Below are 25,669 nucleotides of genomic sequence, written 5' to 3'. Positions count from 1 at the left end.
GAAAATGTTGGCGTGGCAAGGTCTGGTACAGGGTTTGTGCGTGACTGGAGGGATGTGGATTTGCCAGAAAGTGCTCCTCCATCCAGCACTCGCAGTGCATCATTGACACCGGGAACATTGGCCCACATGTCAGATTATGCCTTGCGGATCCTAAAAAGGGACCCCAGCATTGCCAAAATGATGAACGATGACGACTCCTGGTTGGCCAGCATCCCGGATCCATGCTATAAAGGCAAATTACAAAACATCATGCCACAGGAGAAGCTTGACCTAATATTGGCTAATAAACAAGCAACTCTGGTAAATCGGTTGCTTGAGGCATTCCCAGCACACAGCAGCGGTGATGGTTCTCACACGAGCCGTACGGGCCGGGGGCAGCTTGGCAGAGGTGTTCATGGTGCACACAGCAGAAGTGGCGTTGGAGACAGGGGTTTCATGACAATGTTGTGGACTGATTTTTCAAGTATCGCTCACACAACTGGTAATACAGCATCGATGGAAAGTGACAGGAGACAGCAGTTGTCAACTATGGTTACAAACTACTTTTCCTCCCATATCGATGTTCTCCCACACAGGTCATTCCCCTTTGACTATTGGGCTGCTAAACTGGACACCTGGCCTTAATTGGCACAATATGCCTTACAGGAGCTCGCTTGCCCAGCTGCAAGTGTGCTATCGGAAAGAGTCTTCAGTGCAGCTGGATCAATCCTGACAGAAAAAAGGACCAGTCTGTCAACCCAAAATGTGGATGATCTAACCTTCATTAAAATGAACCATGCAGGGGTTTCCAAGGATTTTGTCCCACCTTCCCCTGATGACACATAGGGTGACAGAAAAATGGCTTGCTTTGGTCCACCTCTTCCTGGGACTTGACCTATTTCGCCTTTTGCATCAGCTGAATGTCCAACATCAACATATGCCACTTTCTAAAACTCCCTAACTGTGCTGCCTCCCCCCCCCATGGCCGGGGTCACCACCTAGCGCATGAAACCGTGCGAGTGCCGTTGCCCTGGACAGGTGGGTAGGCCGACTCTTGGGCGTGGGCACTGGCACAGGGTCCCTCATAGTGCAATCAAGTGTCTCTGATGGTGGTGGTGCACACCCGCCGTCAGACACACCGCCGTACTATGAGGGGCCCAGTGCCAGTACCGACGCCCACGAGTGTGCCCCCCTTGCTTGGGCAGGGCCCCAGCATTTGCAATCTTTACCTCTCCCTGCTCCTCAGCTGTGTAGTCTGGGCCGTCAAATCCATACTGTGCCTGACACCGTCTGAGCCTGCCTCCTGATGTATAGACATATCTTTTGAATGTGTACGCTATCCATACATGTTATCCGGGGATACGGTACCCTTTCTCACCTTTGTGCAATCACTTGCAAGCCATACTGGGCCTAACACCGTCTGAGCCTGCCTCCTGATGTATAGACATATCTTTTGAATGTGTACGCTATCCATACATGTTATCCGGGGATACGGTACCCTTTCTCACCTTTGTGCAATCACTTGCAAGCCATACTGTGCCTTACACCGTCTGAGCCTGCCTCCTGATGTATAGACATATCTTTTGAATGTGTACGCTATCCATACATGTTATCTGGGGATACGGTACCCTTTCTCACCTTTGTGCAATCACGTGCAAGCCATACTGGGCCTTACACCGTCTGAGCCTGCCTCCTGATGTATACACATATCTTTTGAATGTGTACGCTATCCATACATGTTATCCGGTGATACGGTACCCTTTCTCACCTTTGTGCAATCACTTGCAAGCCATACTGGGCCTTACACCATCTGAGCCTGCCTCCTGATGTATAGACATATTTTTTGAATGTGTACGCTATCCATACATGTTATCCGGGGATACGGTACCCTTTCTCACCTTTGTGCAATCACGTGCAAGCCATACTGGGCCTAACACCGTCTGAGCCTGCCTCCTGATGTATAGACATATCTTTTGAATGTGTACGCTATCCATACATGTTATCCGGGGATACGGTACCCTTTCTCACCTTTGTGCAATCACTTGCAAGCCATACTGGGCCTTACACCGTCTGAGCCTGCCTCCTGATGTATACACATATCTTTTGAATGTGTACGCTATCCATACATGTTATCCGGGGATACGGTACCCTTTCTCACCTTTGTGCAATCACTTGCAAGCCATACTGGGCCTTACACCGTCTGAGCCTGCCTCCTGATGTATAGACATATCTTTTGAATGTGTACGCTATCCATACATGTTATCTGGGGATACGGTACCCTTTCTCACCTTTGTGCAATCACGTGCAAGCCATACTGGGCCTTACACCATCTGAGCCTGCCTCCTGATGTATACACATATCTTTTGAATGTGTACGCTATCCATACATGTTATCCGGGGATACGGTACCCTTTCTCACCTTTGTGCAATCACTTGCAAGCCATACTGGGCCTTACACCATCTGAGCCTGCCTCCTGATGTATAGACATATTTTTTGAATGTGTACACTATCCATACATGTTATCCGGGGATACGGTACCCTTTCTCACCTTTGTGCAATCACGTGCAAGCCATACTGGGCCTAACACCATCTGAGCCTGCCTCCTGATGTATAGACATATCTTTTGAATGTGTACGCTATCCATACATGTTATCCGGGGATACGGTACCCTTTCTCACCTTTGTGCAATCACTTGCAAGCCATACTGGGCCTTACACCGTCTGAGCCTGCCTCCTGATGTATTCACATATCTTTTGAATGTGTACGCTATCCATACATGTTATCCGGGGATACGGTACCCTTTCTCACCTTTGTGCAATCACTTGCAAGCCATACTGTGCCTTACACCGTCTGAGCCTGCCTCCTGATGTATACACATATCTTTTGAATGTGTACGCTATCCATACATGTTATCCGGGGATACGGTACCCTTTCTCACCTTTGTGCAATCACCTGCAAGCAATACTGGGCCTTACACCGTCTGAGCCTGCTTCCTGATGTTAAGACATATTTTTTGAATGTGTACGCTATCCATACATGTTATCCGGGGATACGGTACCCTTTCTCACCTTTGTGCAATCACGTGCAAGCCATACTGGGCCTAACACCGTCTGAGCCTGCCTCCTGATGTATAGACATATCTTTTGAATGTGTACGCTATCCATACATGTTATCCGTGGATACGGTACCCTTTCTCACCTTTGTGCAATCACGTGTAACCCATACTGGGTGTGAGAACGGCTGGCGAGCTGTTAAGCAAGCTACAGCACCTGTGGTTTGCACAAGTAAGTTTTTCATTTTTTTCAGGAATGACCGTTAGGCCTAATTCCGGAACTGCGTTTGACCTGCACTTACTGGGAAATCATCGTTCGCGAGTAATAATTGTAATCAGTGATCCCCATCACTAACGTTGTTCAGCGGGTTATCTGCACCTGTAAGCGACAAACGCTGGCCTTTTCAGTGTAGCGCACATGCAGCCACGGACATGTAAGGGCATGACACACCAGTTATTGGCCAATCTCATGTGCCAGAGCCTCACGTGTCCCTCTAGTAAGCCGGACTCGGACCGCGGGGCATGACGGAGTCTCGTTCGTTAACGGAATTAAGCTTGCAATGTGTGCATCTGTTCTGTAGCTGGCATGGTTGAGGTTGCCCGTGTTGAGTCAAATTACGCCGTAGGCTCCACTCCTGGTGGTGCCCTTCTGGACATTCCTTTACGGTTCAGCTTTGCAACCATACTGCCCACGTAAAACAAACACTTTGCCTTCATGAACGCTGTTTGGAGGGTCATGACTCGTGGGAATAACGCCGCCCAATCAGTTAACCTGCTAGAGAGATCCTTCGTTGCTCCCAAGCATGACATCACACTCCCTAGGAGGAAGGTAATGCCACTGTGGCGACCGTACTCCTGGGGGCGACACAAGTGCACTGATGCCCAGCCACTGCTCGATGAATCTGCTGGTACATTGACCCAGACCACTACATTCCCCTCGCACGCTACCCGGCCTGAATCTGACCCTGATGAAACTCAGGTTACACTTCCCATATACAGTTCCATCTTACACGGTGACAAAGAGGAAGCTGCAGATGAAAGTGCAGGTTCGGCCCACCCGCCATCAGACACACCACCGTACTATCAGGGGCCCTGTGCCAGTGCCGTCGCCAACGAGTGGGCCCCCCCTGCTTGCTCAGGATCACAGCACTTGCAAGGTTGAAATACTGTGCAGTGAGATGGAAGATGGGGACGACGACGAGTCCAGACTAGTACAGGGATTCCCTAGCGAGGAGACTTATTTCATTGTTTTCAATGTTGGGACAGCAATTTTTGGGGAGCACTATACCCTGGAGAATGATAGATGGGGCCCACCATACACTGGAACATTCCAAAGGTGGACATCAGACACTGGAGCAGCATTTACAGGGCCCATTATACACTAGAGCATTAGAAATGGGGCCCATTATGTTTGGAGCATTATTTGGGCCCATAAGACAGTGGAGCTTCATCCATGGGGACCAACATATACTGTAGCATTATGTGGAGCTCATCATATACTGTTTCAAACATTATATGGGACCAATGATTCTGTATGGAGAAATAGTTGGGCCTCGTCATGAGATGTAAAAAGTGAAGTATTTTTCATTGTACTATACCGCTATTTCTCTGCCGTATCGGAGCATGATGAGTTGTGGTATTATGTGTTAAAGGGGCGCTCTTTCGCCCAGGGCACATGAAAACCTGGAGCCAGCCCTACCCCCCCACAACTTTAGCCAAATAACCCCCATTTTTCAGTGCGTAACTTGTATTATGAAGTTAATTAAGGTTGACCAGCTTAAGTAAGAAGAATTGATGCTTTTGGCATTCAAATGAGCACTGTAGGTGTGTTTCCTGTCCTCCTCTCACTGCCGACTTTTATTCCCCATTGACTTACATTGGGTTTCGTGTTTCGGGACGACCCGACTTTTCCCTATAATCGGACGATCTTGCTCGACCCGACTTTTGGAAAAGTCGGGTTTCACGAAACGAAACTCGACCATAAAAAAACAAAAGTCGCTCAACTCTACTCAACAAACATTTTCCATTTGACCACCTGGGGCCACGGACTGGGTCTCAGCCGTCGTGACATCCCCCATTGAAGTCGACGGGTCTGGTACCGAGTATCCCACAGCCCCGGGGCACGTCAGCTATTTGTCAGCCTGAATACATGTGGGGATTGCCTGTTTGTTAGAGAATTCCCAAATGTATTCAGGCTGTCAAGTAGCCGCAAATCATGCAGCTGCGGAAAAACAAACTAAATCTCCGCGCACTTCCAATTACTTGGGGATCACCCCAAGCATGATCGGGAAAACCCGAGCAATGAGCATACTTGCTCATCACTAGTAGTAATAAATTGTAAATTAAGTGCATTACAATAGCCATTTGAAACATTACAAATCTTGGCTAAATGTTTTTGTTTTATGTAATATGCTGTAGATTTTAATAATATCTTAACCACTTAAGGACCCAGATATTTTTGGAGTCATGAACAATGCATGTGATTTTGTTATTACATTTTGGCAGGTTTAACAGAGCTTATTGAGGCTTTGGGCTTTTTTTATGTTATGTTTCCTCATAGGATAAGTTGTACTTTTAGGCCAAGGTAACACAAGTAAATGTTCTCTCATGTGAGAGAATCAGGCCCAAACTTGGCTCAAACTCTGAGAGAATCGCAGCACAAGTTCGGATGAGACAGATAAAGTAGTTTCTCCCTCTCCTCCATTGCCAGCGTTCATGGTAATCGGACTGCACTCAGAGTCTCTGACCCGCATACTTTGCGGCTGTTTTTCAGCCAATACACATGCTGGGATGTCGCGCCATACACTAAACCAGCCAAGGTAAAGCAGACAGCTGTGTGCTTATATTTTCAGGCTGGGAAGTTCCACGGATACTTGTCCCATCCCAGATCAAAATATCAGCCCATAGCTTCCCCAGAATCGGCACATCTGGCATTTTGCCCAGCTCCTCTTGATTCCCTGGTGTGTTGGCAATCAGGGTAACATTTTTTTTGCGCTTGACGTCAACTGTGTAATGTTGCTTTGCATCAAGCCCAAGGAATAGTAAAATGGAGGAGTATATCAGACACCCACAGTAATAAAAAAACACACCACACACAGAAAAAAAACACTTTATTTGAATAAAGACTCCCCCACACTATCCTTCACCAATTTATTAAAAAAAAGTTCCCATTAAGCTACTCCGCCATAGGCCACATGTCAGAAGACCACATCATCTGATTTCTCCTACTCCTGCACTGATTAAAAGCACCTCACCTTAACCCCTTAACGACCAGGGGTATTTTTGGTTTTGCATTTTCCTTTTTCCCTCCCCTTCTTTCCAGAGCCATATCTTTTATATTTTTTAGTCAATATGGCAATGTGAGGGCTTGTTTTTCACTGGACAAGTTGTACTTTGGAATGACACCATTGGTTTTACCATATTGTGTATACAAAATGGGGGAAAAAATCCAAGTGCGGTGAAATTGCAAAGAAGTGCAATCCCACACTTGATTTTTGCTTGGCTTTTTTGCTAGGTTCACTAAATGTAAAACTGACCTGCCATTATGATTCTCCAGGTCATTACAAGTTCATAGACACCAAACATGTCTAGGTTCTTTTTTATCTAAGTGGTGAAAAAAAATTCCACATTTTGCTAAAAAAAATTTGTGCCATCTTCCGAGACCCTTAGCATCTCCATTATTCGTGATTTGGGGTTGGGTGAGGGCTTATTTTTTGTGCACTGAGCTGATGTTTCTAATGATACCACTTTTGTGCAGATACATTCTTTTGATCGCCCGTTATTGCATTTTAATGCAATGCCACAGCAATCAGAAAAACATAATTCTGGCGTTTTGATTTTTTTTCTCTCTACGCCATTTAACGATCGGGTTAATCCTTTTTTTATTGATAGATCAGGTAATTCTGAATGCGGCAATACCTAATATGTGCATGTGTGATTTTTTTTAATTGTTGTATTTTGAATATGGCGAAAGGGGGGTGATTTAAACTTTTATATTTTTAAAACATTTTTTTTTAATTTTGGCATGCTTGAATAGCCTCCATGGGAGGCTAGAAGCAACCCATACTTGATTAGCTCTGCTACATATAGGTGATGAGCAGATCGCCTATATGCAGCTGAATCACTGCATTGCTATGAGCGCCGACCACTGGGTGGCGTTCATAGCAATGCGGTATCATTATCCATAGAGGTCTCCAGGACTCCTCTGGTTGTTATGCCAACACATTGCTGACCCCCGATCACGTGACTTGGGTAAGCGATGCGCGCATTTCCAGCCGTGAGGCCGGAAGAGCAAGTTAAATGCTGCTGTCAGCGTTTGACAGCAGCGTTTAACTAGTTATTAGGCACAGGTGGATCGCAATTCCACCTGCACCTATTGCAGGCACATGTCAGCTGTTCAAAACAGCTGACATGTCCCGGCATTGATGCGGGCTAACCGCCGGAGCCCACATCAAAGCGGGGGAGATGTCCAATGACGGGCATAGGGGTTAATATTAAATTGTGCAGGTTTATTTTAGCAGTGCAAGGATTAATCTACTCAGCTGAGAGCTCTTGGGAACTTTCCTGCATTACGCCTCTCAGTTGTTCAATGTTAGCCATTCCCCCCTCCTATATATTCTGGGCCCTGGCAAGTACTCATTGCCAAAGCTAGCTTCATGTTGCATGATTTAGGAGATGGTGGTTTGTTGCTGTTTGATAAGGCCTTTGGTGGATTTGTTTAAGACTGTAGCTATCTGACATTACACAGCTGACATCAACCCCCCAAAATATTACCTGGATTGCCAATGCACTAGGGAAATAGGGAAGAGTCAGGCAAAGTGCCAGAATTGGCACAACTAATGTAATATTGCCAATTCTGGGGTGTCTGTGAGTTGCTATTTTTATGCTGGGAAGGTACCAATATCCAAAGACCTTCCCAGCCTGATAATATCAGCCACAGGTTACTGCTTTACCTTGACTGGTTATCAAAAATAGGGGTAATCCCATGTAATTTTGAAGTGAAAGAAAATCAGGTGTAGCTCGCAATTTTAACCTTGCATTGGAAAGATGTGTAGATAAGGATGCTGAACCCTAGAAGTGGCCACCCCCCCTCTCCTCCCTAATGTATACTACAATAAATAAAAAGCATGGGCTTACACAATTAATATTAAATGAATGTACAGATGCAGAAATATGATACGTAGCCAACATACAAACATATCCATATATTATGCATCAGCACATTGCGATTAATGAATACTTGAACTCCAGTGTTGATGTAAACTTATAACCTTAAAGTATAAAGTGAATTTTGATCAAAAAGCCTTCCAAAAATGTTAAGTGTCTTTTTTTTAACATTTAAAGCAATAGTGGAGTTTATGTATTCATTAATTGAAGTGCGCTGATGTATTGTTTATGTACAGTATGTGTTAGTAAAACTGATGTGTAAAAAATTGCTGGAAAAATGCACACTTATGAGATAAACAATAAATTCAAATGTATGCATTTTGTGGAATTTTAGTTTGTATTTTTAAAAGTAAAATATTTTCCACTGAACAAAAAGGATTGCACAAGAAATGTAAAAAAAATCAGTACACTCACTTATTTCTAGCCAGCACATTGTCTATGACTGACACTGATTTAATATTAATTTTTCTTTAAAAAATATTGTGCTGCCTTGCTACTACTTTCTAGTGAATGAAAAAGGATTAAAAAAGTGTAATTAGAATTTTAAAACAGTAAGATAGATTCCAGTTTTACTATATCACTAATCAATCACATTTAGCCTGTAAATGCTAATGTCCCTTCTCCATCTCTCTCCTCCTATAAACTGAATCTATGTATTATTTGAAGACTATTACTCTGATTGTCTTTATTTCTGCAATTGTACAACACATTACTTTTGCAAATTTGTCCCTGTATGTAGAATTAGTGATGCACTTATTTTATCATAAAATGTGGAATCCCACCTTTGGATTTTTGAGAAAGTGTTGAATCTGACGTTGACCAAGTATTTACATGCATCTCGAGCCTATACATCAGTTGTGAAGCTCCCGTCTATGCATTTGTTATAGAATTTGGCCCATTTCTGTTCCACTAAGTAGATCTCAGTGGGCTCACAACTGACTATCCTGAATTGACCTTTGTTAAGAAGAATGAGTTTCTGTACATCTGTGTTTAACCCTTCATGTACATATAATTGGATTCTAAATAAATGATTTTACAGTTTATGAATGTCACACTATACAGTCTACAAACTCTTTTTCCTATATCCTGTTGTTCATTAAGACAAAAACAATAAGGACACTAATTACAAACATGAGGCTACATGTGGTTATCCACATACTACTGCTAGAAGTTTCAATGTGCTGTCATTTTACAACCTGATAATGAGGACTCATGGCGGACTTGGACAAGGGAATTTCCTCTGGTTAATGTTATGAGTGAAAATAAATAGCTAAATAGTATTTGAGTGATTAAGTAATCTTCGTTTGGCAGTGCACTTCTTTTGGATTTAACTTGAATTTTGTGAATAAAAGCTGACTTCAGTTAAAAATAAGGTGAAATAGCCTCATATTTTAGAATTCTGGAATTCTTTTTTCATTATGCATTTATTACATCACATATGTCAGCAATAAGCATATCAGATAATTAAAGTGGATATGGCTAAGCTGAAATACCGTTCAACCTACAGACAAGTGAGGCACTATATCTGGATGGAAAAAGTCGTGGCTTTTTTTTTCATCTTGCTCAATAACTTCAATCATCTATAATACCGTTCAAAAGTTTAGGGTCACTTAGAAATTTCCTTATTTTTGAAAGAAAAGCACAGTTTTTTCCAATGAAGCTAACATTAAATGATTCAGAAATATACTCTATACATTGTTAATGTGGTAAATAACTATTCTAGCTGCAAACGTCTGGTTTGTAATGCAATATCTTCATAGGTGTAGAGAGGCCCATTTCCAACAACCATCACTCCAGTGTTCTTATGGTACTTTGTGTTTGCTAACTGTGTAAGAAGGCTAATGGATGGTTAGAATACCCTTGAAAACCCTTGTGCAAGTATGTTAGCACAGCTGAAAACAGTTTGACGGATTAGAGAAACTATAAACCTGACCTTCCTTTGAGCTAGTTGAGAATCTGGAGCATTACATTTGTTGGTTCCATTACACTCTCAAAATAGCCAGAAAAAAAGAACTTTCAAGTGAAACTCGACAGTCTATCATTGTTCTTAGAAATGAAGGCTATTCCATGTGAGAAATTGCCAAGAAACTGAAGATTTCCTACAACGGTGTATACTACTCCCTTCACAGGAGAGCACAAACAGGCTCTAACCAGAGTAGAAAGAGAAGTGGGAAGCCCCGCTGCACAACTGAGTAACAAGAAAAGTACATTAGAGTCTGTAGTTTGAGAAATCAATGCCTCACAGGTCCTCAACTGCCAGCTTCATTAAATAGTACACGCAAAACATCAGTGTCAACATCTACAGTGAAGAGGCAACTCCGGGATGCTGGCCTTCAGGGCAGAGTGGCAAAGAAATAGCCATATCTGAGACTGGCTAATAAAAGGAAAAGATTAATGTGGGCAAAAGAACACAATCATTGGACAGAGGAAGATAGGAAAAAAGTGTTATGGACACACAAATCCAAGTTTGAGGTGTTTGGATCACACAGAAGAACATTTGTGAGATGCAGAACAACTGAAAAGAGGATGAAAGAGTGCTGGATGCCATCTGTCAAGCATAGTGGAGGTAATGTGATGGTCTGTGGTTGCTTTTGCGCTGGTTAAGTTGGAGATTTGTACAAGGTAAATCGGATTTTGAATAAGGAAGGCTATCACTCCATTTTGCAACGCCATGCCATACCCTGTGGACAGTGCTTGATTAGATCCAATTTCATCCTACAACAGGACAATGACCCAAAGCACACCTCAAAATTATGCAAGAACTATTTAGGGAAGAAGCAGGCAGCTGGTATTCTATCTGTAATGGAGTGGCCAGCGCAGTCACCAGATCTCAACCCCATTGAGCTGTTGTGGTAGCAGCTTGACCGTATGGTACGCAAAAAGTGCCCATCAAGCCAAACCAACTTGTGGGAGGGGCTTCTGGAAGCCTGTGGTGAAATTTCTCCAGATTAACTCAGCAAATTAACTGCTAGAATGACAAAGGTCTGCAATGCTGTAATTGTTGCAAAGGGAGCATTTTTTGAAGAAATCAAAGTTTGACGGAGATTATTATTATTTCAAATAAAAAATTTTTTTTTTTACCTTATCAGTGCCTCGACTAGACTTTAAATTCATTTGGTAACTCATTTGATTAATAAAAGTATGAGTTTTCATGGAAAACACAAAATTTTCTGGGTGACCCCAAACTTTTGAATGGTAGTATATGTATGAAAATATACCTGTCTTCCAAATCATAAATAATCCCTTTCAAAGGTTTGATGGTAAATTCATTCTATGTATAACATGGATATATCATTATTTATCTATCCTGACTCATAGAATTGAATAAGGATTTCAAAAATGTATTTGTCAAATCTCCGCCTTGACCTGCTTCTGTCACCAGGCATATTCTGTTGCCAGCACTTGTGATGGAGGAGACCAGAAGCACTGGACAACACAGGCTGTGTGCAGCTAAATATACTTGTGTGGCTGGGTCCTGTAATGTAGTGATAAGCAAACGTGCTTGGTGATACTCAGATATCACTCAAATATCTAGATGCTCAGCACTCATCAAGCATTGGCGGGTGCTTGGATTGAATGCTCGAATCCCTGGCCGGCATGTTTGTCGTCTGTTACAGAGCCAATATACATGCCAGGATTACTTGTGAGTCCCTGTGGCATTACTGTGATTGGCTGGCTGCATCACATCAGAGGTTATAAAAGGGCTAACGCTGCCATGCTGTTCTCACTGACACCATTGCACAGCTCAGGGACAGTTGTTATTTGGAGGAAGAAAAATGTTGTCCAGGCCTTTATGTGCACAATTAGAGTCCTCTAGTGGTGTTACTCGTGCTGATGCTGAACCATCATACTAAAAGTCCTCTTAAGGGCTATTCTTGTGCTTTTTCTGTTTCTATGCGATGCATTCTACATTTACTGTAGCCTAGAGGCAGCTGCTGGAGCAAAGAGAGTGGCAGAATACAGCCTCTATTGTCATCAATACAGTTTAATGTGTTTTGTGTAACATTACGGTGAGTGATATTTTTAAAAACCACTTGGCCTGCACAGGTGACCACATTTTTTGCTAAGTAAAAAAATTTAGTTTCAATTAATCCAGGAAACTTAAGGGAGTAAAGGGATAGGGAACTGGAAGTACTGATGATGGTGCACGCAGACCTTGAAAACATGGGGCATTTGTGACTGCACCTGTTGCTGGAGCACAAGCAACATGCCCTTCCACGACACATAGCTTCCTGTCCCTCTTTGTAGGGAGGCACGGGACACCACTTCTGAAGTCACACCAGTGCAAACACATGTTCGGTTGGATAGTAGATAATGCTTCCAGCATGCTTGCCATCACCACCCAATATTCCACATGATTTAATCTCACCTCCCAAGAGTCTGGATCACTTAATCCTCATCCTGGTTCTTCTTCTCCCACTATGTCGAGTCACAGGACACCAGTAATCCCACACTAGGACACTCCGATAAACTATTTACATCATAATTTCTTGATTGTGGCCTCTCACCCTGCATTTTCCAAGAGGGACAGGAGGACCTGCTGTTTAGCAATGCACAAAACTTAGAGCAGAGACAGTCACAAGAAGAAAACAGTTGGGAACGGCAAATTTTGTCTAAGGAGGTGGATGATGATGAGACACAGTTGCCGTTTGTTGATAAGTCAACAAGTCAGTAGGAACAGATTGCCGTGAAAAAAGGCACGGCGGTGGATGAAAAAAATCACTGACCCAACCTGGGAAGCTGGCATGTAGAGTGAAGCCAGCAGTGCTGAGGGGAGGGATTGGCAGAACCCAGACAGGCAGGAATAGGCAATGGGGTGACAGGAAGGAGAAGGCAGGCAACTGTTCCACAGAGCACCGACACTCATGAAATTCTCTGTCAAAGAGATAGGTGTTCCTCAGTCTGGGACTTTTTTAAAGAGAGTTCAGAGACAAAAAAAATGGTAATTTGCTTCCTGTGCCATGCCAACATCAGCAGAGGCCTAACCATTAAAAGTCTGACCGCTGCCAGCATAATCAGGCACATGTGATCTAAGAACCCGACTCTGTGGGCCGAACGCCTGGGTCCGTAATTGGTGACAGCAAGTGAAACCACTCCCTCTTCTACTGGGCTAGGTGCTTGCCAGTCCCCTGTCCATGACACTGGCACAGATACCTCCCACCATGAACCTGTCCTTCCTCGTTATGAGGAACCATTATCAGGCACTTCCAAATACTTGTCCCAGCCCAGCATTCAGCTTTCCCTACCCCAGGCTTTAGAAAAAGGGAGTTCCCACCCACTTGCAGGCCCAAACACTAAACAGGCACCTTTCCAGGCTGCTTGTCATGAAAATTTAGCCATTTAGGCTGGCAGACATGGAGGATTTCCACCGACTCATGGCGGTACCTGTCCCCTACTACAAGTTCCCCAGCCGCAATTATTTATCCCGGTGTGGCGACCCCTCCTTGCACCAACATGTGTCCAGGAACATCACCCGTGCCCTTACCAAAGCACTTACTTGGATTGTCCACTTAATGGCTGACACTTGGACAAGCATTTCCAGGAAGGCCCACTAGGTGAACATTGTGGAGGCCCACCCTGGCACAGCACATATGCTACCGATGCCGAGGATTGCTGGCCCTACTTCTATCAGGGTTTCCTCCACTTCCTACACCAGTTCCTACTAGTGTTGAGCGACTTTTGGTTTTTTAGGGTCGAGCAAAATCGGCCGACTATAGGGAAAAGTCGGGGTCGTCCTGAAACACGAAACCCAATGTAAGTCAATGGAGAATTAAAGTCGGCAGTGAGAGGAGGACAGGAAACACACCAGCAGTGCCCATTTGAATGCCAAAAGCATAAATTCTTGTTACTGAAGCTTGTCAACCTTAATTAACTTCATAATACTAGTTACGCACTGAAAAATGGGTTATTTGGCTACAGTTGTGGGGGGGAGGGCTGGCTCCAGGTTTTCGTGGGCAAAGGGCCAAAGAGCGCCCCTTTAACACATACCACAACTCATGATGCTCCGATACGGCAGAGAAATAGCAGTATAGTACAATGAAAAATACTTCACTTCTTACATCTCATGACTGATATCCATTTTAAATTCTCCAATACCTCCAAAAACGGACAGTATATAACTCCATACAGTATTATGGCCAGCGCTTAGTGCGCTATACAGAGTAATGAGGCCCATATATGTCTCCATACGGAATCATTATTCCCATATAATGTTTCAAACCATATATGATGAGCTCCACATAATGCTACAGTATATGTTGGTCCCAATGGATGAAGCTCCACTGTCTTATGGGCCCAAATAATGCTCCATATATAATGGGCCCCATTTCTACTGCTCTAGTGTATAATGGGCCCTGTAAATGCTGCTCCAGTGTCTGATGTCCACCTTTGGAATGCTCCAGTGTATGGTGGGCCCCATATATCATTCACCAGAGTATAGTGCTCCCCAAGAATTGCTGTCCCAACATTGAAAACAATTACATAAGTTTCCTTGCTAGGGAATCCCTGCACTACTCTGAACTACTTGTCGTCCCCATCTTCCATCTCACTGCACTTGGCTGTTTAGGCCCTCCCACCGGCAGAGACACTTTTGCATACTATGCGGTGCCCTGTGCCAGTGCCATCGCCCATGAGTATGCCCCCCCACCTGCTCAAGAAACCTGCACTTTCATCTGCACCTTCCTCTTTGTCACCGTGTAAGGTGGTATAGTATGCGGGAAGGGGAACCTGTTTCCTCTGGGTCAGATTCTGGCTGTGTAGAGTGCGAGGGGAATGTAGTGGTCTGGGTCAATGTACCAGCAGCATCATCCAGCAGTGGCTGGGCCTCAGTGCACTTGTGGCGCCCCCAATACAGTCGCCACTGTGGCATTGCCTTCCTCCTAGGGAGTGTGTTGTCAAACTTGGGAGCACCGAAGGATCTTTCTAGCAGTGAAACCAACACACAACACATTTCCCACTCCAGGCCAGCAGGGAGACCTCTGAACCTGACTGCTGAGGAGCTGCTCTCTGTGGTCGGGAGGAGGTAAGTTAGGGCAGTCTGTGCAGGGAAGGGGAAGTGTGTGGACGTGAGAAGGAGAGCTGGAGGATGAGCAGAGTTAAAGCTCACTCCTAGCTGGAGCGCATGGTCCGGATTCCGGTCTCCGAGTTTGTAGGGACACTGACGTTCCTGCAGCAGAAACCAGGGGAAGTAGCAGCTATAAATGCTCTGTACCCAACTAAGGCTCAGAGGCACCAGCATCGACGTGTGCGAGGCAGAAGGAAAAGGCTACAGCTGTCTGCCATACAAGTAAAGTCTGAGGAACATCTGTTAGACAGGAGGCATTTCAGTGAACCACGGTCCTGTGAGTGCTTCCCCCACAAGCGCTAGAATGGAGACGTTCAGGAAGGTACATGTTGGCGGAGTGTTGGAAGGGAGCTTTCCATTCTGGTCCTGGAGGTTGGCAGAGGTCCTGACCCAGAGGACACAGCACGGAGGCAGGCATCTGTGTAACCTGAAGACTGTGAGTAAAGTTTTGGAACTGCAAGCTCTGGTGTCCTACAGTTATTCCAGCACCGCTACATCTGGGTACCAGCACCTACACCACCTGTGCCTTTCCCCCATCACTACATCTACATTTCCCTGGGACTCCAGCTCCACCTGTGGGGAGCTTCACCATCTTTGCTGCACAACACCATCAGTCCCAGAGGATCTGCATGCAGCGTCGGCCTAACATCTATGTTGCCGAACACCACAGGTGGCATCAAACGATCTATATAAACTCTTTACCATTATACCACGCCATTTACATGGGCGCCCAGGGCCACCGTCCGGGTCACCGCTGCTGTGACTCATCCCACTGACACCGGCCCGGTACCGAGTACCCCACAGCCCTGGGAGGGCGACCCAAATGACGACTGCTGATCGGGCGGCGTTATTCCCACGAACCTCCAAACAGCGTCCCTGAAGGCAAAGTTTTTGGTTTCCGGGGGCAGTATGATTGCAAGGCTGAACCTTAAAGGAATGTCCAAAAGGGCACCACCAGGAGTGGAGCCTGTAGCTTAATTGGACTGCACCCGGGAAACCACTACCATACAAGCTACAGAAAAGATGGACAGATTGCAAGCTTTGTCGATTCTGTGTGTGGTGTGGTATGTCCATTTGTAGTTGTGCTAGCGATTTCTCAGCTTTATTCCGTTAACGACCGAGACTCCGGCAAGGCTCCGCGGTACGCATCAAGCTTACTAGAGGGATACGTGAGGCTGTGGCACGTGAGATCGAGCAATAACAGGTCTAGCATTCCAGTACATGTCCGGGGCTGCATGCACGCTACACTGAAAGGACCAGCTTTTGTCGCTTACAGGTGCAGATAACCTGCTGAACTCCGTTAGTGATGGGGATCTGGGATTCAGATTATTCCCCGCGAACGATGATTTCCCAGTAAGTTCAGGTCAACCGCAATTCCGGAGTTAGGCCTAACCGTCATTCCTGAAAAAATTATGTGTCCAAACCACAGGTGCTGTAGCTTGCTTAACAGCTCGGCAGCCGTTCTCAGGCCCAGTATGGATTCAACAACATTGTAGAAAGTTGATAAAGGGTACAGTTTCACCGGATAACACGTATATATGTAGCCTAGTTTACACATTAAAAATATATGTCTATAGATCAGGAGGCAGACTCAGATGTTCTCAGCTCAGGCCCAGTATGGATTTGACCAGATTGTACAAAGTTGAGAAAGGGTACTTTATCACTGGATAGCAGGTATATATAGCATAGTTTAAACATGTAAAATCTCCGTGTTCTCAGTATGGATTACACAGCAATCTAAAAAGTGGAAAAAAGGAAATGCATTTGAGACGTACACAACTATATACTTTTGGTGTTATTTTTAAATCTTCATATATATTTCTGTCTCAGTAATACAGTCCAGCCTCTCCGCAATAGGAAATGAGATGCATATAATTAGTGACATAAAGGCTATTGATTGCAGAAATCTAGGAATTATTATTCACGGGAAAAACTTCCATCACAATTCTCATAGGCGATTCTGACCCTCGATTAATTTGTGTGTTGAGACAGTGAAAACATTTTTTTGTGAATAAAGTCTTGCTGTATCGCACTTCCGTTGATTCCATCACTGTTACTCATCTCAATCCAATTTTTATCACAGGGAGCGATGTAAACATGGTGCTCACTGGCTATCATGATCTGTCACGTAACTTTGGAGTGCAAAAGAGAGAAGCCACAGGCCGTAGGCGATTCTATTTGATTGGCATGAGAGGGCACATTATGAAATGTGCGCCGGAATGTCACACGTTTGTGAGTAGGAAAACTGCGAAAGCTGATGATAAACCACCACTGCATGTAATTGTGAGTCGACGTCCATAAGAAATGCAAGCCACTGATCATCTGGAGCTTGAGCCCGGCCAGCAGGACAGGGCTTAGCTACATCTTAACCATCGTCTTTCAGTTCAATCAATTTGTAGTGGCACTCCCAGTGAAGGATTTGACAGCCCAGACTACACAGCGGAGGAGCAGGGAGAGGTAAACATTGCAAATGCTGGGGCCCTGCCCAAGCAAGGGGGGCACACTCGTGGGCGTCGGTACTGGCACTGGGCCCCTCATAGTACAGCGGTGTGTCTGATGGCGGGTGTGCACCACCACTGTCAGAGACACTTGATAGCACTATGAGGGACCCTATGCCAGTGCCCGCGCCCAAGAGTCATCCTACCCACCTGTCCAGGGCAACGGCACTCGCACGGTTTTGTGCGCTAGGTCGTGACCCCGGCCATGGGGGGGGCCGCCCACTTAGGGAGGTTTACAAAGTGGCATATGTAGATGTGGGTCATTCAGCTGCTGCAAAAGGCGAAATAGGTCAAGTTCGCGGAATAGGAGGAGGACCAAAGCAAGCCATTTTTCTGGCAACCTATGTGTCATCAAGGGAAGGTGGGACAAAATCCTTGGAAACCCATGCATGGTTCATTTTAATGAAGGTTAGATCATCCACATTTTGGGTTGACAGACGGGTCCTTTTTTCTGTCAGGATTGATCCAGCTGCACTGAAGACTCTTTCCGATAGCACACTTGCAGCTGGGCAAGTGAGCTCCTGTAAGGCATATTGTGCCAATTCAGGCCAGGTGTCCAGTTTAGCGGCCCAATAGTCAAAGGGGAATGACCTGTGTGGGAGAACATCGATATGGGAGGAAAAGTAGTTGTTAACCATAGTTGACAACTGCTGTCTCCTATCACTTTCCATCGATGCAGTAGCGGTCCATGAAAAATCAGTCCACAACATTGTCATGAAACCCCTGTCTCCAATGCCACTTCTGCTGTGTGCACAACGAACACCTCTGCCAAGCTGCCCCCAGCCCGTACGGCTGGTGTGAGAACCATCACCGCTGCTGTGTGCTGGGAATGCCTCAACCAACCAGTTAACCAGAGTTGCTTGCTTAGTAGCCAATATTAGGTCAAGGTTCTCCTGTGGCATGATGTTTTGTAATTTGCCTTTATAGCGTGGATCCAGGATGCTGGCCAACCAGTAGTCAATATATAGCAGCAAATGAGATAAAATATAACTTTTAATATACTAATTAAAACAATACCAAAAAATAATGTCACCCACAAGTGAGTTTAAAAAATGCAGAATAAATGGGTGATCCTCAGAGGATATTTGAAAACACCCAAAAGCATCACATTAGGGATATAGAATGTAGCTGTTAGACAGACAACAACCTATATGATGGATACAGCATGAAAAATAGCACAATACTATAGCCAATCGCACATGTATACACATGTATAATATTTGAGACCAGGGGCTCATAGCCCCAAATACGAGATTTCAAAGTAGGAACGAGATTTCAAGAAAAGGAACAATCTCACCAGTTAATGCAGACGGACAGGAGTCATCAGGGATACTCTGTATACCTACAGGAAGGTAGCGATGGGAAGGCAATACCCTGTCAATTCCCTTAAATGCTAACCATTAACTGATCCCCAAGCTCCTGCCCTTACAAGGGCAGTCCACAGCTAGCCCTATATTGCACATGCCCTGCACTTTCCCTATAAGGAGCGTCTCAACGCATTTCATCCAAGTAACTCTTCAGGGGACTAACTTGTTTAAAGTGCCATAGTGCTATAGCTAAGAGAAATACATCCTCCCGCTCTCTATACTATCTGCTGTCTGCAGAGAATGGAAGGAAAAGGGCATATATATATTGTTGTATAAATGCACACACATTGCCGCAATTAGATAATTAGCATATATATGTTTGATCATACCTCACATACCAGTCATCTCTCATTGCGAGATTTAAAACTCCCAGGGCGCGCGCCATAACCTGCGCTGTAAACGCCCCGCAATGACATTACTGGAAGGGGAAAAGAGACCCATATCCAATTGGTGGACAGAGCCCCATTTCCGGTATACTCACAAAATGGTGGATGCCCCACTTCCGGTAACAAACCCCATATATAAATGGCCTATTTCAAATCATCAATAACCACTCATAGTTTGCATACTGGGTATACATAATAAGACGACTTAACTGATGAGCGCGCATCATGATTCGCACTAGACAACGCCTCAGTCAGTCTCCAAAGCTGATGTCGCCCCACTTCCGGTAAAAGCAAGATGGCGTAAGCCCCACTTCCGGTGGCGTCCATTAACAAAACGGCGCCACACCTCCGGCTCTCAGGGAAAATACTCTGCCCCACTACCGGTAGGAGCAAAATGGCCGATGCCCCATTTCCGGTGGCGTACATTAAACAAAACGGCGCCACACTTCCGATTCGCAGGGAAAATACCCTGCCACATTTCCGGTATCGTCTATCTAAACAAAATACTACCGGTTAGCAGGGAAAAAAATTCCTACCACACTCCTAAGGATGCGGCGCCGCCCCCAGCATCGCCATCGTAAAGAAAGGCAAACATATATAATTAAACCGGAAAGGCACAATAAATTCAAAAATGGATATTCATATAAGGACACAATTTTAATGCCTATCTAAATGTCAATAAAGACAAATGGTGCCCAATAAATGCTTATCTAGATGTCAATAAAGACAAATGGCGCCCAATTAGGTGCCAATCTGAGATACCAACAAATAAGCGGCAACATAAAAATGCAAATATAGGCATATAATATATATGTATACACATATGCCAATCCCCAATAATGGGTGACAGACAAGTGATTCAGGCTTAAGGAAAATCCAGGTTGTAGATCAAAAAAATTGGAAAAGACAAAGGAAGGAATTCAAATAAAACAATTGAAATTGATCTGTTCATTGAGGCCTTTAGGTGTTACAGTATCCAAATATAATATCCACTTGGCCTCATGTTGCAATAGCAATTGATCCCAATTGCCGCCTCTTTGTGGTTTAAAAACCTTATCAATAGCAGTAAAAGAAAGATATGAAATCTGCCCCTCATGCATACCATGAATATGCCTTGAGACTGGGGTGTCCCTCTTATGTGTTATGTCTCCCACATGTTCACCAATTCTCCTCTTAAATTCTCGAATCGTCTTTCCCACATACTCCAATCCACACTTACAAGTCATTTTATATATAACACCTCTTGTGCTGCAATTCATGAAGTGTCTGATGACATAGTTTTTACCAGTCACATTACTTACAAAAGTCTTACTCACGCCAACATGCGAACATGCTACACAATGGCCGCATTTAAAGCAGCCCATAATGTCATTGTGGAGCCATGTTCTATTTACTGAAGGTGAAAAATGACTACGCACCAGTCTATCCTTCAAGGAGCGTGCTTTCCTATATGTGATCATAGGAAAATCACTCAAAAACGGAGAAATGTCATTATCCATCTGTAAAATAGACCAATGCTTTTTTATAATATTTCTTACAGGAATTGCACCATTGTCATATGTTGTGATGAATCTGAGGATATCACTGTCCGGGGGCTTTCCATTGTCTGTAGTCAGCAGATTACAGCGTCTGCTCTCCTTAGCTCCTTGGTAGGCCTGTTTTAACACATGCCTGGGGTAGCCCCTATTCAAAAATCTATCCCTCAAATCTCCAGCCTGTAACTCAAAACTCGATGTCTCAGAACAATTTCTGCGAATTCTGAGATATTGTCCCTTAGGGATTGCTTTCTTAAGATGTTGAGGATGATGACTACCCCAGTGTAATAGGGAGTTGGTAGATGTAGGTTTCCTATAAGTAGAAGTCCCTATCTCCCCTTTCTCATTCTTCTCAATCAATATATCCAGAAAGGGCAGTCTACATGTCTCAATGACTGAAGTGAAAAACAGGCCTATGTCATTGTGGTTAAGTGCCACAACAAATTCATTAAATTTCTCAACGGAGCCTCTCCAAACAATGAAAATGTCGTCTATGTACCGCGTCCACAACTCAGGGACGCGGCACACAGACGACCCCCATCCTCATCACCACCAAAGACCAGAATCTCCTCCCACCAGCCGAGGAGGAGATTCGCATAAGCCGGGGCACAAGGGCTCCCCATAGCGGTCCCCCTCAGCTGGTGGTACACCTTATGGTTAAAGATAAAAAAAATTCCTAGTGAGACAAAATCTGAGGAGTTGCAGGACAAAAAGGTTATGTTCTCGGTATTGACATCCTCTTGTATTCAAAAAGTATGCCACTGCCTCCAAACCTTGTGTGTGCGGAACAGATGAGTATAATGCTTCAACATCAATACTTGCAAGATAGGCCTCAGGATCGATGGTTAGCCCATCCAATCGACGGAGGAGATCTGGTGTGTCTTTAACAAAGGACTGAAGTGAAGAGACAAAAGGGGACAAAATCCAATCCAAATAGATTCCCACATTCTGGCAAAGGCCACCCACTCCTGAGACTATTGGCCTACCTTTAAGGGGACTTAGCCCCTTGTGTATTTTGGGTAGGCAATAGAAAGTTGCAGTAACCGGATGATTAGGGAGCAAAAACTCAAATTCAGTCTTATTAATGATCTTCTTACTCAAAGCTTCTAATAAAATCTGCCGTAATTCTTCTCTATATATATTCATGGGATTATTAGACAAAACCTCATAAGTTTCGCCATCTGAAAGGATAGTATCGCACATCTGCTGATAAAGATCCACCCCTAGGATGACAACATTGCCACCCATATCTGAGGGTTTAATAACAATGCTGTCATCCCGTTCAAGGCGCGCGATAGCATCCATCTCTTCTTTGGAACAATTATAGTGGCAGTAGATTCGATCATGTGAGAGCTTAATCAAATCCTCAGTTACCAGATTAGAAAAGACATCAATTGCAGACAAATCACCAGTTAAAGGTGGCATTTTTGTACTCTTATTTCTTAAATCAGTGAAAGGACCTTGGCCAAAAGTATTGGGATTTATCTCAGAAAGAGAATCAAGTAACCTCACATCAGGCAACATATCTTCTGGTATACCCAACTCCAAACTCACACGGGAGTCTTGTTTTTGAAAAAACTTCCTCCACCTCACTTTCCTCAGAAATAAATTAAGGTCCTTAACTGACCTGAATAGGTCAAAATCCGTATTAGGAACAAATGAGAGGCCCCTACACAGAATAGCTCTCTCAACACCGTCTAAGATTCTATCTGACAGATTAACAATCTGTATATCCTCAGAGGAGAGCCTATCATTTGTTACAAAACCAGTCACTTCTTGGTTTGAGGTGGTCTGTTCCTTAGTGCATAAACTTGATCTAAAAAATGCCCACTGGAAATATCCGATCTATCAGAAGGTCCCCGTATACCTCGACCTCTGCCCCGTCCTCTGTTCCTCCCTCTATTGGAGCGACTCCTACTCTCAGACTCTGAAAAATCAGTATCGGTTGAAGAGAGCTCAGTATCTCTATCTGGGGCACCTATACGTGGAGTTAAGACTAAATAGGCTTTATTGTCCTTAAAATCCTGAACATCCCGCAGATATTGTTTATGTTTTCTTTCTTTCAGATGGTATTGAAAACGTTCAATGTGTGTCTGCAATTTAGTCTCTTTTAATCCAAAATCTGTTTCAGTGGAAAATTTCTTAGTGACATCAATGTGTTCCTTAAGTTTCTCATTCAATATATTTAAGGTGACCGTCCCCTCATCCAATAATAATTGCATAAAGCATAGAGAGCTCTCAGTGGCTTCTCGCTCCCATTTATGTATAAAGGCTGGATTTTTATATCTGTTCCCAGCTGGCAAATTAATTCTCAAGCCACGGGGCACGATTTGGGCCTTAAGATAACCAGTAGTCATCATCGTTCATCATTTTGGCAATGCGTGGGTCCCTTTTTAGGATCTGCAAGGCATAATCTGACATGTGGGCCAATGTTCCCGGTGTCAATGATGCACTGCGAGTGCTGGGTGGAGGAGCACTTTCTGGCAAATCCACATCCCTCCAGTCACGCACAAACCCTGTATCAGACCTTGCCACGCCAACATTTTCACTTGCCCCACGAGATGCATCCTCCTCCCCTAAGTAATCATCCCCATCATCATCCTCCTCCTCCTCTTCTTCCTCCACCTCGTCCAGGACAGGTCCCTGAGCAGACAATGGCTGAATGCCATCAAGGATTCCCTCCACCTCTTCCTCCTCGTCAACATTGGCTGCAGACGCCTGCTCCTTAAGGTGCGTCAAAGTTTGCATGAGCAGACGCATAAGTGGGATGCTCATGCTTAGGATGGCGTCGTCTGCGCTTACCAGCCGTGTGCATTCCTCAAAACACTGAAGGCCTTTACAGAGGTCTTTCAGCTTCGACCACTGCACACCTGTCAACTCCATGTCTGCTCTCAAAGTGCCTGGCCGTGTATCCTCCCACATATGCATTATGGCCTGCCTCTGCTCGCACAGCCGCTCAACCATGTGCAGGGTGGAGTTCCACCTTGTTGCAATGTCGATAATGAGGCGGTGGTTGGGAAGGTGGTGCAATCGCTGCAGCTTCTGCATACGAATGGAGTGTACAGGCGACCGGCGGATGTGCGCGCACAGTCTTTGCACCTTCTGGAGCAGGGCTGTTAACTCCGGATAATTATTGAGGAAGCACTGCACCACCAGGTTCAAGGTGTGAGCCAAGCAAGGTATGTGGCTGAGTTTTGAAAGGGCTATGGCTGCCACAAAATTACGGCCGTTATCACTAACTACCTTGCCTGCCTCAAGATGTACATTGCCCAGTCATGACTCAGTTTGTAGCTGAAAGTACTCAGCCAGCACCTCGGCGGTGTGTCTGTCGCCCAAACACTGAAAGAAATTTTTGGCACTCAACTTGTCGCAAAGTGAAGATTTTATTTGCAGTCTCAAATTTAGACGTTTCGGCTTATACAGACAAGCCTTCATCAGTATGCTGCAAATCAGATACAGGTATAGAATACAAGTCAGATGCTACATAATGTACAATCAATATGGTTCAAACATCAAGTAAATACCAAAATAAATATTCAAAAAAGTGCAATAGTGATGGGAGGGATGGGTAGAGGTATGAGGGTTTAGGGAAAAAAAGGAAAAAGGCGGAAGTATTGTAACCTACCCAGACTGCTCTCTTGGAAAGATTTGCAATGTATCTAGAGTAAACAGTATATATATGTGAGATAATCGTATCAATTGTGTGGACGAGAAAGCGTAAACTAATCTTAGATTTATTGCTACTCACTTAATATCTAGTCACCACTATATTGATGGTGGGGATAGTGTGATCCTTTTAAAGATTATCCTTGCGTATATCTTGAAAAGATATAATGAAATAAAATAAAAACAAAGAAAAATGTCCACAATAAAGTGCTGTCATATGGTTGCACCTTGATAAAGTGCTAAGTGTATGTAAGATACCAACCGGCAATAATTTGTGGCTGGACTAGCAGGAAGTAATTCCATAAGAGGTTTAAATAAGAGGTCTGTAGATCAAAACAAAGGATGAGATGAATTCACTCAATATGCTCAGAAATACATGATCATCATATCCCATATGTACCCACTCACTTGGTGTTAAGTCTGTTGTCGCTTAGGACTCAATGCTGCATAGGATCAGGTATGTCACTCTGAGTGATGTAGCTGTATGGGACGATATATATAGTGCATAAGGGGTTAAGTCTCCCTGTAAACTATTTACATGCCTGAATGCACGCAGAGGAGATGTGCTTACCGTTAGTGGGTGGCGGCGTAATGTGTCCTGGAAAACGCGGTATCCACCGCTTGTAGCCTGGGTGTACACGGCCCATGATGTGATTGCTAAATAGGCGGTGGGCGGGACAGCCTCAGATTGACTGGGCCGCGTCACCGGAAGTGACGTTGCCGCCTATGTGAACGTGAGATCAGGCATAAAGAAACAGAGGGGCGTGTTGTGGGAGGTAACGCTGGACTGCACAGCGATTAACCATGTGTGTAACAGCTTTCATGCTGTCAGGGTTCCTATATTGAGAGGGAGCTTGTAGGAGGAAGAGAAGAGGGAACGCTCATGTATCAATCAGATTGAGTGGAGGCTATGTGTGAAAGACATAAACTGTATATGAAATAATGGTGAATTAATGG

The 25,669-nt window shown here is 44.5% G+C and overlaps 1 long non-coding RNA gene across 2 annotated transcripts in view; it reads right to left on the bottom strand.

The window, feature by feature from the left end:
• LOC141047555 (uncharacterized) overlaps positions 1-25,397 on the bottom strand; it is a 71,420-nt gene extending 46,023 nt beyond the window's left edge. The window contains exons 1-3 of one of the 2 annotated variants that reach the window (XR_012219832.1): positions 25,284-25,397; positions 25,121-25,192; positions 24,736-25,035 (exon numbers count right to left, since the gene is read on the bottom strand). This is a non-coding gene — a long non-coding RNA (uncharacterized lncRNA). Of the gene's footprint in view, positions 1-24,735; positions 25,036-25,120; positions 25,193-25,283 lie in introns of those variants that run through there. The other variant, XR_012219831.1, reaches the window with a different exon arrangement.
• Positions 25,398-25,669: the final 272 nt, after the last annotated feature.

This window comes from Dendrobates tinctorius, unplaced genomic scaffold (assembly GCF_039654945.1).
Source record: "Dendrobates tinctorius isolate UK_male_01 unplaced genomic scaffold, ASM3965494v1 ptg000128l, whole genome shotgun sequence".
Taxonomy (NCBI): Eukaryota; Metazoa; Chordata; class Amphibia; order Anura; family Dendrobatidae; genus Dendrobates; species Dendrobates tinctorius.
This window is presented reverse-complemented; position numbering and strand designations above follow the sequence as displayed.